The 13,953-nt window shown below is 44.1% G+C and overlaps 1 long non-coding RNA gene across 1 annotated transcript; it reads left to right on the top strand.

The window, feature by feature from the left end:
- Positions 1-328: 328 nt before the first annotated feature.
- On the top strand, positions 329-1,706 carry LOC144593429 (uncharacterized). The gene is made up of 3 exons (XR_013547245.1): positions 329-431; positions 892-1,114; positions 1,640-1,706. It is a non-coding gene; the product is annotated as an uncharacterized LOC144593429 (long non-coding RNA).
- The last annotated feature ends 12,247 nt before the right edge of the window (positions 1,707-13,953 follow it).

The raw sequence follows: 13,953 nt of genomic DNA on the forward strand, positions 1-13,953 counted from the left end.
AATGTTATAAAAAAAAATTGTCCCTAGTGGGTGTAGGATAGTGTTAATGTACGGGGATCGCTGGGCGGCACGGACTTGGTGGGCCGAAAAGGCCTGTTTCCGGCTGTATATATATGATATGATAAGGTCCAAAAATCAAATTTTCAAGGACCAAAATCCATTGCTAGTTTTTTCCAGTTTTTCTCCATATAGGTAAGAAAATACTGTATTTAAAACTGTTAATTTGATGTATATATGGTTAATTAGCAAAAACTACGATAATTTTGTAGGTTTTTTTGCTTTATGCGGGCGAGTTCCCCTCAACTCTCCCCAACCCTTTAACTTGTCCTAGAGCTGCGGAACCATGGCTGCGGCTTCAAGGACTGGAGGCAGAAGCTGCCGGCGAAGGTTCACTGGAGAGCGGATCGCCACCGACCCAGAGCTGGGACAAGGTGAAAGATCACAGCGCCCCCTCGCAAACAACAAACCCAAGGAAACTTCGCTCCTCACCGCCACCGCTCATCCCGGGGATGCGGGGCTTCTGAACAACAACTACAACACTTGTGTTTGTTCTTATTTCGCTGCGCTAGAGGGACTGGGCCGGGGAAGAGAGTGGAGGAGTGGCGCAGATCTCGCTGGCGCTGGGAGAGAGAGAGGGGGGGGGGGGGGGGGGGGAGAGAATGGGACAGGCTCTGGATAAGAGCGATGGGGGAGCTCCGGTATAAAACATGTGTTACCTGGATCCAGAAAAATGTAAAGCTCTCTCCGCCCAGCAGGCAGAACTTTATGCTCCACAAGGGCATGCATTCTGGGCCAACAAAAGACACCCAGTGCTGACCTCCCCACTCCCGCTTGGCGTAATAAAGACTTTACTGTTATACCACTAACTTTGTTGCATTGTTGTCTGTCTAGAGAAAATGACCTTTAACATTGGCGTAGTCGGCAGGATCTCGCTCGAACCATCGACCAACGCCTGAGTAAGAGGTGGCAGAGTGACCGGGATCGGACGGGGAGAAAACTTAGCTCTAGTCGGACCCTTTGAGACCGACCTCCCGAAAAAGCTCCAGGGAACACTGTGGTCCCTCGTCTGAGGTCAAGCGGGTTCCTGCTGAGATCCTTTAGACAGACAACATGGGTAAGACAATTCTTTGTGATATAAGGTGAGATATCACATGTATTGATGGGAGATAGTGAAAATTTCTTTAAAAAAATTGGTCAGGTCGGATGTTATCCGTGAAAATTTTATTTAAAAGATTGGAAGCCAGATGCATGGCTATTTTGTAGTGAGGGCAGCTTGTGGCCATTCAGCTGGTTAGGAGGACTCTGGGGGTCCATAGTGCACTCTGGTTTGATTTTTCTACTAATAATTGCTTTGGTATTTGTAATACAGTGTATCCGACCAAATTGTGTTTTGCGGGAACTTTAATTGTTATCATGTTACGATAAAAGGAGGGAATGAAAGAGTTTAAATATTTACAAAACAATAAGCTGAGATTGCTTTATTACGAAAATAAACTGACCTATTGATGACTTTTAAATACCTTATATGGACGTGGTCTTATTTCCTTTACTACCTTGTATGGGCATGATGTGAATGGTGTCACCTCATTCACTGATAAGAAAAAGATATAACGAAACCGTTTTGTCCTTTGTTTTCTAGAGTGGAACACGCGGTGAGCGGTGGGTATCAGAAGACACCCGGTGCTGACCTCCCCACTCCCGCCTGGCGTAATAAAGACTTTACTGTTTTACCTCTAACTTTGTTGCATTGTTGTCTGTCTAGAGAAAATGAACTTTAACAGAGAGAGAGGGGAAGAGAGAGAGAGCGGGGGGGGGGGGGGGGAGAGTCAGGGTAGAAGGTAGCAGCAGGTGAGAGCGGGAGCGCAGGGAGGGTGTCCCACTTGCGGGGGGTGCTCCCACCCTCTCTCTCTCCCTCCCAGCGACAGCGAGATCTGCGACGCTCCTCCACTCTCTTCCCCAGCCCCGTCTCCCTCTAGCACAGCGAAATAAGAACAAACATAAGTGTTGTAGTTGTTGTTAAGAAGCCCTGGGGTGAGCAGCGGCGGCGAGGAGGGAAAAATAGTCGACAAAGCCAAACATGTCTAACAATGTTTCCTGACTTTTAATAAAAATACGCATTATAAGCGATGAAAAAAAGCCACATTACTCTGCAAGAATTAATACTTTTATCATAAATAGTGAATTTTCAAGGACTTTCAAGGACCTATGATAAATCCAAGGACTTTCAAGGCCTTGAAAAACGGTTTCAAATTCCAGGACTTAAGGTCCATACAAGCCCTGTATTTATAAAAGCTCTTGGGGTCGTCCTTAATGCTATCTGCCCGAGCCATCTTCTGGCCCCTTTTTGCCCTTCTGATTTCCTTTCTTACTTTGCTCCTTAGTTCCCGAAACTCCTCCAGGGATCCACTTGATCGCAGCTGCCTATACCTGTCCCATGCCTCCTTTTTATTCTTAACCAATGCCCCCATTTCTCTCGTCAGCCAAGCTTCCTTACGTTTGCCTGCCTTACCCTTCACTCTAACAGGGATATGCTAATCTTGAGCTTTTGTCATCACACTTTTAAAAACATCCCACTTGGCTGATGTTCCTTTCCTAGAAGGTCTGAGTTATAGGGAGAGGTTGAGTAGGCTGGGACTCTATTCCTTGGAGCACAGAAGGATGGCGGGTGATCTTATAGGGGTGCATAAATTCATAAGAGGTATAGAAGCTTTCAAGTTTCTGTCCCTTCTGCCAGACAGGACAAGTTGATTACGTTAGCTACTTTTCTGAGGCAGCATGAGGAGTAGATGGAGTCAATGGTGGGAAGTTTGGTCTGTGATGGACTCGGCTGCACCCACAACTCTCTGCAATTTTGTGTGGCCTTGGGCAGAGCTGCTCCCAAACCTAGATTTAACCCGACTATATGGTTTTTATGTGGCATCCGTAGATGTTTGCAGGAGAATGTAGGAGATTTTCAGTATCTCCACTGACCCCCAAACTCAGGAATTCTGAATGTGAGCTGATTCATCTGGAGATATGTCCCACAACGTATCTCTACTTGGTCCTCAGGAGACACAAAATATCTTGATGTTTTGCGCAGTACTGGAATTGCAGTCAGGATGTCATCGCTACACATCCATGTTCTATGAAGAAAAAGAAGAAATGTTAAAGTAGTATTTTCCAAATGTATGCCATGGCCAATAATTAAAAAGTAAGAAGAAAGTGTAAATGAACAGATGGCTTAAAAGACAGTGCAAGTGGGAGGTCTTCAGATTCTCAGCACATTGGGATCTTTGCAAGCCAGACAGATGGCAGCTCAGCATGGCCAGGACCAATAACCTTGTGGGAAGGTTTGCCCGTGCTGCCGCAGGGAGTTTAATCAAACTTGACAGGGCAAGGAAACAATTTGGCAGTTTCAGAAGGGGGAACTGCAGTTTGTAAGTGGACATCAGGTTCAATAACGGAGTTTGGAAAGGCAGAGGATGAATGTAAATGTGCTGGCTGTAGGAAGTATGCAGATGACATAAAAAATTGTGGTAATTATAGTAACGAGGGTTGTCTTTGGTTAGAAAGTTATATTGGTGTTGTAAGATGAGCAGAAACATAGCAAATGGAACTAAATCCTGAAAAGTGTAAGATGGTCTGGTGCATTATGGGAAGACTAATAGGCATGCCATCGTTGTCTACGACATGCCGCCACCACCACTTATAAGACTAATATACATGCAATGAATAATATTATCCACAGAGGGACTTGGGTATACAAGGATTCCTGACGTCAGCAGCACAGATGAATAAGTTGGTCAATAGTCAGGGCTTAGAACAGAAGTGCATGACTGTTTTATAAAACACTGGTTAGACCACTTTTGGAGCAAATACTAATTACAGGAAGGATGGGATTTACACAGTCGTAGTGGGCTGGAACGTATTGCTAGGGGTAGTAGCGGAGCCAATAGGATAGTGGCATTTAAGAGGCTTTTAGGCACATGAATATGCAAGGTTTGGCAGGATATTACCACTTTTTAAGATAGTTTTCAAGAAAGTGTTCACTTTAGCTCGTGGGGCTAAAGGAATCAAGGGATATGGGGAAAATGCAGGAACGGGGTACTGATTTTGGATGATCAGCCATGATCATATTGAATGGCGGTACTGGCTCAAAAGGCCGAATGGCCTACTCCTGCACCTATTTTCTATGTTTCTATATGGATCATATGCAGGCAGAGGAGATTAGATTGCTCCGGTATCATGCTTCAACAGTGTGCAGCAGATTGCAGATGCTGAAATCTGGAGCAAAATCAAATTGCTGGAGGGACTCAAGCAGCATCTGTGTGTGTGTGTGTGGGGGGGAGAATTGTTGGTGTTTTAGGTCGATAGCCAGCATAAAGAGAAGAGGGGGAATCATGAGACATGGGCCAGTTGGTGATAAATGGATTGAGGAGAGGTGAAGGATGAACCAGGTGGGGAGGGATGAAGTTGGGAGATGGAGGTAGGTTGGTGATAGGTGGAAGCAGACACAGAACAGTACAGCTCAGGAAAAGGCCTATCAGCCAACAATGTCTGTGCTGAACATGATGCCTTTGCCAGCACATGAACCGTATCTCTCCATTCTTTGCATATTCATGTGCCTTTCTAACAGTTTCATACATGCCACTATTGTATCTTCGTCTACCACCACCAGGCAATATGCTCCAGGAATCCATCACTTGCCTAACTTATTATCTCCTTTAGATTTTGCCTCTGTGACTTTAAAGCTATGCCCTCTAGTTTTTTTTGACATTTCTACCCTGGATTTGATAGTCTACCCTATCTTTGTCTCCCGTAATTTTATATTGTTCTATTAGGTTTCCCCTCAGCCTCCAATGCTTCAGAGAAATCAATCTAAATTTATCTACCTTTCCTTACAACAGTAAATACCCTCAAATCCAGGCATCATTCTGGTAAACCTTTGCACGCTTTACATCCTTCCAGTAATAGGGCAATCAGAACTGCACAAAATACCCCAAATGCGGCCTAACAACGTCCTACAGAGCTGCAGCATGACCTCTTGACTCTTACACCCCATGAAGGTAAACATACACTATGCCTTCTTTATCATTATCTACTTTGTGTTGCCACTTTCGGGGAGCATGGACTTGGATCCCAAGATCCCTCTGTACATCAATTCTGTTAAGGGTCTTGCCATTAATTGTGGTCATTTTGGTCTTACAAGTGCAACGCCTCACATTTGCTCAGATTAAATTCCATCTGCATTACTCTCCCTATTTCTATAGCTGATCTATATCTTGCAGTGCACTTTATAAGCCTTTCTCAGTTTGCACCTCCATCAATCCTAAATGATTATTTATTCTAAAATCACAACCCCAAGTTCCATTGCCCCACAATGGGAAACATACTCTCAACATCTACCCTGTAAAGTCTCCTTTTAATTGTGTTTTCATGTAATCTTGGCACTCGTTCTCGAGTAAGACCATGGCATCCTGTCTTTAGTGTTTCAATATGTACGGAGAAATCTGATATGACCACTATAGACTCAAGAGTTCCTTTCATACAGGTGCAGGGGTGCTATAGCATCAGTGGTTTTAGGTTCAGTTCCATTCTAGCTTCCTCATATGAGCAGGCACCACTTTCTATACGGGTACACCTTGTTCTAAATTCGAATAGGCACAACATACTCAATCTTTCCTCAATGAACAGCCACTTATTCCCAGGAATCAAATCCAGGTCTATCCATCCCTAAATAAGGAGACTTACTGTCTGCAAAACTCTGAATGTTATTGCAACGACAACTTTTACAGGTGTAGTGAGACTTCTCTACTATTATACTTCATACCCACTTTTCAATCAATGCTTACATTCCATTAGCTTCTAATCACTTGTAACCTACATGTTTACATTTTGTTTTTCATATCCAAGGACACAGAGCTCCTTCTGTACACCAGGATTCCAAAGTCTCACTCAATTTAAACGATATTCTCATTTTCCATTCGTCCTACAGGATCCAGATCAGCCGGGAAAGTGGGCAAAGTGAATGGCAAATGGAACTGAGCTCAGACTAGTAAAAGTCAAAGATAGACACAATGATAAAATCAAAGGAGAAAAATGAAGGGTCCCGTCCATTGTCACCTATCCATTTTCTCTAGAGTTGCAGCCTGCTGCACTAAGTTACTCCAGCATTTTGTGTCTTAAAAAGTATTTTGTGAAGTTAAACCATGGCAGGACATTGATTCAGGTTTTATTATTGTCACTGCACACTTGAGGGGCAATTATGGCAGTCGGTGGAGTGGTATGCACCTCCCATGAGATGTGGCAGATAGGGATAAGTCTAATGACCCTGACTATGTCTGCAGGAGATGCGTCCAACTGAAGCTCCTCTCAGACTGTGTGGATTGGTTGACCGGCAGGTTTACTCTCTGAATAACATGCAGGAAGCAGCATGTAGTCACACAAGGTCAGATAGGTTGGTACTGCCATGACGGGAAGGCAGGTTGTGAGGTTGTGTCTCTTCAAACAAGTATGCCGCATTAAGTACTGGTATGGTGGGGATGCTCTGATACACAATCGTACCAATGACATAAACATGAGTGAGGTTATGAGCAGGACTGGCAGCTCAATGTTATAGGGTAATGATGCAGTAGAAGTGGGGGAAAGAGGAGGGGAGTTGATTTTTTGATTAGGGCAAACATCACAGCAGGAATCAAAGAGAATATTCCTGGGGGAAATCACCCAGTGTGGCTATATTGGTGAAATATACAGGCAACAGGAATCAAGCAACTCTCTTGAGTAATATAAGAGAAGCAGAGTACACTAAAGACACGAATCAAGTGAGCAAAAAAGGGCTTGAGATCCTTTTATCAGATTTTTAAATATATTTAGAGCAAAAGTGTAATAGACCCAAGGTTAACTGTGTGTTAAGGAGATGGGAGTGGGTTTAAACGAATATTTCTCATCTGTGGTTATCATGGTGAAGGTAGAGAATTCAGGACTGAGTAGTCTTGACATTGCCAGCATTGAAGGAGATCTTAAATGTGGATATGTTAAATCCCCAGGGCTTGATCAAATTTATCCTAGGCAGGCAGGCAGCTGAGTTGCCTGCCTGACAAAGATATTTGTATCATTGTTCACCATGAGTGAGTACCCAGAAGATAGGCTAATGTGTCTTTATTTAAGAAGGTAAGTAAAATGATATCACCGAGAGACTTGGGTGCACTTGCACCCACGGTCAACATCGTGCACAATCAGATCAGCCTTCCTGAGAGTGAACACATGGGAAGCGACAGGCCCACATGAAGTCACTGGCTATGCCCTCAGAACCTGAGTTGACTAGCTGGCAGGAATATTTGTGGACATCATCAACCTCTCTCTATGCCAACTTATGGTTCTCATCCACTTTCAAAAGACCATTATTATCCTGGTGCCAAGAAAAACAAAACAAGCTAACACTCCTTAATGAGTATCGTCCAGTGGCTCTGATAGGGAGCATCATGAAATGTTTCAAGAGTCTCACTGGCATACACATATCTATGGAACATTTGAATAACATACATCAGATTCCTATTTAATGAATCACCTTCACCACCATAATTTTAACAAAAATCTCCAAACCCCTGGACATACCAGTCAGCACCGCCTTCTGCAACTGGATCCTCGTTTCTTGATCTGTAGACCACAATCATCTCCATGACAACTCTTAGCCCTGCAATGCTGCAACCACAGCCCTTTCCACTGGCCAAATTCTGGTCTAACTCCATTAACATGCTTACAGATGACATCACTGTAGCAGGCTGCATTTCAAACATTAACGAGATGGAGTATAAGAAAGACGTAGAGAGCTTAGTAACATGGTGTCAAGACAACCCCTCTCACAATGTCAGCAGAGGGACTGGTCATTGACTTCAGGAAGCAGGGTGAATGGAGCCCAGACCATCACACAATCCAGCCACTCCCCCCACCAATTGATTTCCACTTCCACCAAGATCATCTCTGACCCCTCTCACCACAGCCACAAACTCTTTGAAACACTTCCCTCTGGAAGGTGACTCCGGACTGTCAAAGCCACCACAGCCAGACATAAAAACAGCTTTTTGCCACGAGCAGTAGCTCCACTCAACAACCAAAAGTCTATAGCCTCCTTTTGCTCTGGTATTGTATTTCATTCTTCATGTTTAAATTGTGTTTTATTCTTAATCGTTTACTGTATGTCATGTTGTTACTTGCGAGCAAAGCACCAAGGCAAATTCCTTGTATGTGTACGTACTTGGCTAATAAAATGCATTCAATTCAAGCTATGCCTCAGAAAGCAACCAACATAATCAAGGACCATGCACAACCCAATCATTCTCTCTGCTATCAGGCAGAAAATACAATAACTTGAAAGCATGTTCCACCAGATCCAAGAATAGCTTCTACCAGTCTTGAACAGACCTCATCTGTTAAGGATGTATTCCCGATCATCCAATGTACCTCATTTTGAATCTTTCACTTTTTTATTTGCACTTTCTCTTTAGCTGTAACACTAAACTCTGCAATCTTGATTATTTTCTCTTTTGCTCTACATGTTGTACTCACATATGGTATAATGTGCCTGGAGTACAAGTTTTCTCTGTATCTTGGTACACATGACAACCATAAACCAATACCATAAGAGCTGCAAGGTCAAGCCCGGGATATGCAAACTGGTGAGCCTAACATCACTGGTGGGAAAGTTAGAGAGACAAGATCTATCTGCATTTGGAATGGGATAGACTGATTAAGGATTGTCAGCATGACTTTGTGCAAGGGAAATTGTGTCTCGTAATTGTTTTTTGAAGAGGGCAGTGTAGGCAAGTCAGGAAGGAGTTAAACCAGGACAAGATCTTATGGAATCCAGGATGAGTTAAACCAGGACAAGAATTACACAGTAAAATGGTATTTGGTTTATTATTGTACACATACTGTGACATAATTAAAATTTTGTTTCCATACTATGCAATCAAATCATAATACATGAGTGCAATCAACAGGTAATGCAAAGAGAAAAATACCAGTGTGCAGAATATTGTGTTACATTATTATAGCTATAGAAAATGCAGATAAAAATGGTTCAGGGGATGCAATGAGATAGGTTGGTAGATTGGGACTATGCCTTTAGTTTGAGAGGACCGTTGAGTAGGGGTGAAGCTGTCTGATAACAGCAGGGGTGAAGCTGAACCTGAATCTCGTGGAACTGCACTGAATAGCTCCTTCAGTGAAAGACTCCTTCACCCCAAGTGCGTGAAGGAGATATAGGAGGTCCTTCCTTCCCGCTGCTGTGCGACTGCACAACCAGCACTGCTCCCAGCAGACGAATTAACAGTAACAGTAAAGAACACACAGAAAACTGATGACAATTTATCCTTGTCTTTACTTTTATTTATAATGTCTTGCTATCCATTTTGCTGCTGTAAAACTAAATTTCCCCGGTGTGGGACGAATAAAGGAATATATTATTACTACATCCACAACACTGTAATTTCTTATGCTCTCAGGCAGAAAACATTTCTTCACACAGAGAGTGGTGAGTCTGTGGAATTCTCTGCCACAGAAGGTAGCTGAGGCCAGTTCATTGGCTATATTTAAGAGGGAGTTAGATGTGGCCCTTATGGCTAAATGGATCAGGGGGTATGGAGAGAAGGCAGGTACAGGTTACTGAGCTGGATGATCAGCCATGATCATATTGAATGGCGGTGAGGCTCGAAGGGCCAAATGGCCCACTCCTGCACCTATTTTCTATGTAGAACTGTTGTCTAACCAAATAGGATGCTTTCTGTAGTACATCTGTAGACTTTGGTAAGAATCATTGGAGACATGCAGACCTTCAGTCTTCTGAGGTGCTGATGTGCTTTCTTGGCCATACTGTACTCTCAATGTGATTTGGGAGCAAATTGTTGGTGATATTTATGCCTAGTAACTCCCGACCATCTCCACTTCAGCACTATTGATGTGGATTGGTGTGTACACATCACCTTGTTTCCTGAACTCAATAATTAACTCCTTCAACTTGCTGACTTTGAAAGAGGTTGGTGTCATGTTGCCCATGCTTTCTGTCTGAGACCACTGTTTGAGAACCTTACACTACAAAGGTGTCATCTGCAAACTTGTAAATGGAGATAAGAGCAGAATTTGGGTCACATTCGTCATGTCATGAGTGTGTTGGGAAGAAAGAGGTTGAGAACACATCATCCAAAGTCAAAGATTATCGTGGAGGATGTCACCTTTCCTGATTGAGGCCTAGGGGGTCAAGAAGACATGGATCAAATGGCAGAGGGGGATTCCAAATTTAGGATGAAATGGTGAAGAAGGCAGAGACAGTTTCTGAAAGTGGCAACGGACATTTGGCATGCTTGACTCCGTAAGGACATTGTGCCGAAGAGTGGAAACGGAACCGCAGATGCTGGTTTACAAAAAAACTGAGTAACTCAGCAAGTCAGGCAGCATCCCTGGTGAATATGGATAGGTGATTTCTATGGTTGGGAAACTACCTCAGACTGATTAAGGGGTGTGATTATGGTGGTAAGGTTAGGAGAGACAGAACAAAGCATGGCAGCTATCAGGGGTACAGAGGCAAAGGGGAGAGGTTGATGGATAGATAGTTGGAAAAGAGCAGAGATGGGAAAAAAAGAGACAAAAAGATTGAAGACATGAATTGTGAAGCTAGAGGAAGGAATGTAGGTGGAAGAGAAGTCCAAGTGGTGGAGAATTGTGTTTGGCGAAGAGGGGGAAGATTATGTAGATACCTAAATATACCTCATACTGTTGGGTTATAAGCTACACAAGCAGAATATGAGGCGATGTTTGTCCAGATGTGTGTGGCTTCACTCTGGCAATGGAGGTGGGCGAGGACAGAAAGGTTAGTATGGGAATGGTTAACAACCAGGAGTTCCTGCAGGCCTTGGCAGACTGAAGTATTTGGTGAAACAGGAGCAAAGTCTATGCTTGGTCTCACCACTGTAGAGGAGGCCACATTGGGAATACTGGATGCAATAGATGAGATTGTGTTGAAGAGTTAATCATCAATGCTAAAACTGTACAAGACATGGGTGATGCTACACCTGTGGAGTATTATGTGCAGCACTTCGCAGTAGGAAGGAATGCAGAAAATGTTCCCAAGGATGATATCGGACTGGAGGTTTGAATTATGTAGGAAGGAACTATAGACATGTGAAGAGGAAAAGACTAGCAAAGACAAATGTACGTCCCTTAGTCAGAAACAGGTGAATTTATAATGGGGAAACAAGGAAATGTGGTGTATCTGGACTCTCAAAAGGCAGTTGACAAGTATCCCACACAAGGACTGAGCAAAGGTGAGGCAGAGGTTCACCTGCACCTCCTCCAACCTCATCTATTGTATCCGCTGTTCCAGATGTCAACTTCGGCGAGACCAATCGCAGGCTCGGAGATCGTTTTGCTCAACACCTTCAGTCAGTCCGCCTTAACCAACCTAATCTCCCGGTGGCTGAGCACTTCACCTCCCCCTCCAAGTCTGACCTTTCTATGATGGGTCTCCTCCAGTGTCATAGTGAGGCCCACCGCAAATTGGAGGAACAGCACCTCAGATTTCGCTTGGGCAGCTCAAAGCCCAGCGGCACGAACATTGACTTCTAACTTGTGATAGCTCCTCTGTCCCTCTTCCCCACTCCCATCCCAGTTTTCCTGTCTCCAACTACATCCTTTCTTTGTCCCGCCCCCCCTGACATCAGTGAAGGGTCTTGACCCGAAACGTTACTCATTCCTTCTCTCCAGAGATGCTGCCAGACCCGCTGAGTTACTCCAGGATTTTGTGATACCTTCGATTTGCACCAGCATCTGCAGTTATTTTCCTACAGTATCCCACACAAGATTAGTGTGCAAAATTACATGGTATTGGGGGTAGATTATTGACATGGATAGAGAACTGGTTGGCAAACAGGAAGCAAAGAGTAGGAATTAACAGATCCTTTTCAGAATGGCAGGCAGTGACTAGTGGGGTGCCGCAAGGCTTCAGTGCTGGGACCCATTATTTACAATATATATTAGCGATTTAGACATTCTTGCTATTGAGGGAGTGCAGCGTACAGGATGGCAGGACTGACATATGATGCAAGAATGGATCAACTGGGCTTATAATCACTGGAATTTAGAATGAGAGGGGACCTTATAGAAACATAATTTTTAAGCGTTTGGACAGGCTGGGCACAAGAAAAATGTTCCCGTTGCTGGGGAGATCAGAATCAGGGGTCACAGTTTAAGAATAAGTGGTAGGCCATTTAGGACTGAGATGAGGAAATCTTTTTCACCCAGAGTTGTGAATCTGTGGAATTCTTTGCCACAGAAGGCAGTGGAGGCCAATTCACTGGATGTTTTCAAGAATTTGATTTACCTCTTAGGGCTAACCGCATCAAGGGATATGGGGAGAAAGCACAAACAGGGTACCAATTTTGGATGATCATGTTGAATGGCTGGCACAAAGCACAAAATAGGTGGCCTACTCCTCCACCTATTTTCTATGAACTGCAGATCCAGACACAAAATGCTGGAGTAATTCGGAAGACAAGGAACAGGTAACATTTCAGGTCGAGATCCTTCTTCAGTTTGAAGGACCTTGACCCGAAACGTCACCCATTCCTTATCGCTAGACATGCTGCCTGTCCTGCTGTTACTCCAGCATTTTGTGTCCACGGAGGTCTGAATTGAATGGAAACTAGATAGTATGGGATTTTTTCCTCTGCAGTGTAGGAGACTGAGGGATGATTGTATGGAGGGATTTTGGGAGACTGAGGAATGGTTGATGGGCATCGACTGGCATTATGATCCTATTAACATGAAGGCCATCCTTTCAGAGTTGTGGGGATATCAAAACAGCTGCTAGTGGAAGAGCAAATCAGGCCCAATAACTTGTTTCTGTGCCGTTTAACTCTGCAAATTTTGATTGAGCTGGAATATTAGGGTGCATTCAATATGATAGTTTTACCATAAACCTTCTATAGGTATCACTTAATTATACCCCAATTCAAGTTCATCTGGTTGCTTCATTCATAGATTAGGTTTCTTCACAGGCTGGAAAAAAATCAAATTTCAATGGCTGCAAAAGGTAATGTTGTGAAAGGCACTTCATGAAACCAGATTTTATTTTTTTTAAATTGGATGCTAAACCCAGAAAACGGGAATAATCCAAAAAATATGACTACATATTTAAGATTATGCATCCTGGAATACAATCACTGAAATACCCCTGAATTACGAATGATTTTAACATGCAGAGCTTCCATAGCATTTACATAATACAAGCACAAAACGTTTGTGTCGACCATGTTAATTTAACTGATCCCCATCCGTCTACAATGGTCGATATAGCTTCATTCCCTGCCTGAAAATCTGATTTTTCTAGGAGGAATTGGGGTTTCCCCGTCGCACAAGAACCGACATTTAAATAGGTGATTAAAATGCAGCAGCGGCCATCTCACGCGGACCCAAGAGTCCGCATTGACAAATTGCAGAAAAGGCACTCGTCAACATTCGACGGAATTTGCAATCTAATCACATATTTTATCCAAAGAGCCCCATAAAATGTCGGCAACATTATCAAGACCGTCCCCGCAGGCCAGCATGTCGCGGTTAAACGTCATGCGCAGACGGGTTGGAAGCACCATGCAGGCGAGTTAGCGCCATCAAGCAGATGAAATAACTGGCCGATCGCAGGCGCATTCTGCAAAGTAGCGAGGCGGCCGCCACGATCGGCTCCTCCCCTCCACCCGAGCGCCAAGTGCCGCAGTGAAGCGCAGGCGAAACAGCTCCCGCACCACGGCAATTGAACACAATACGTGATCGGTTAAAAAGGTGGAGGGGGGCGCCAGTCCCTGCGAAGAGGGCGGGGACCACCCGGATGGGCAGGGGGCTCCGCACGTGGGCAGCAGCATTGATGCAGCCCCGCCGCAGTGTCACCTATGCAGCAACCCCTACAGCCGGAACGTGGTCCAGCCG

This window comes from Rhinoraja longicauda, chromosome 5, assembly GCF_053455715.1.
Source record: "Rhinoraja longicauda isolate Sanriku21f chromosome 5, sRhiLon1.1, whole genome shotgun sequence".
Lineage (NCBI taxonomy): Eukaryota > Metazoa > Chordata > Chondrichthyes > Rajiformes > Arhynchobatidae > Rhinoraja > Rhinoraja longicauda.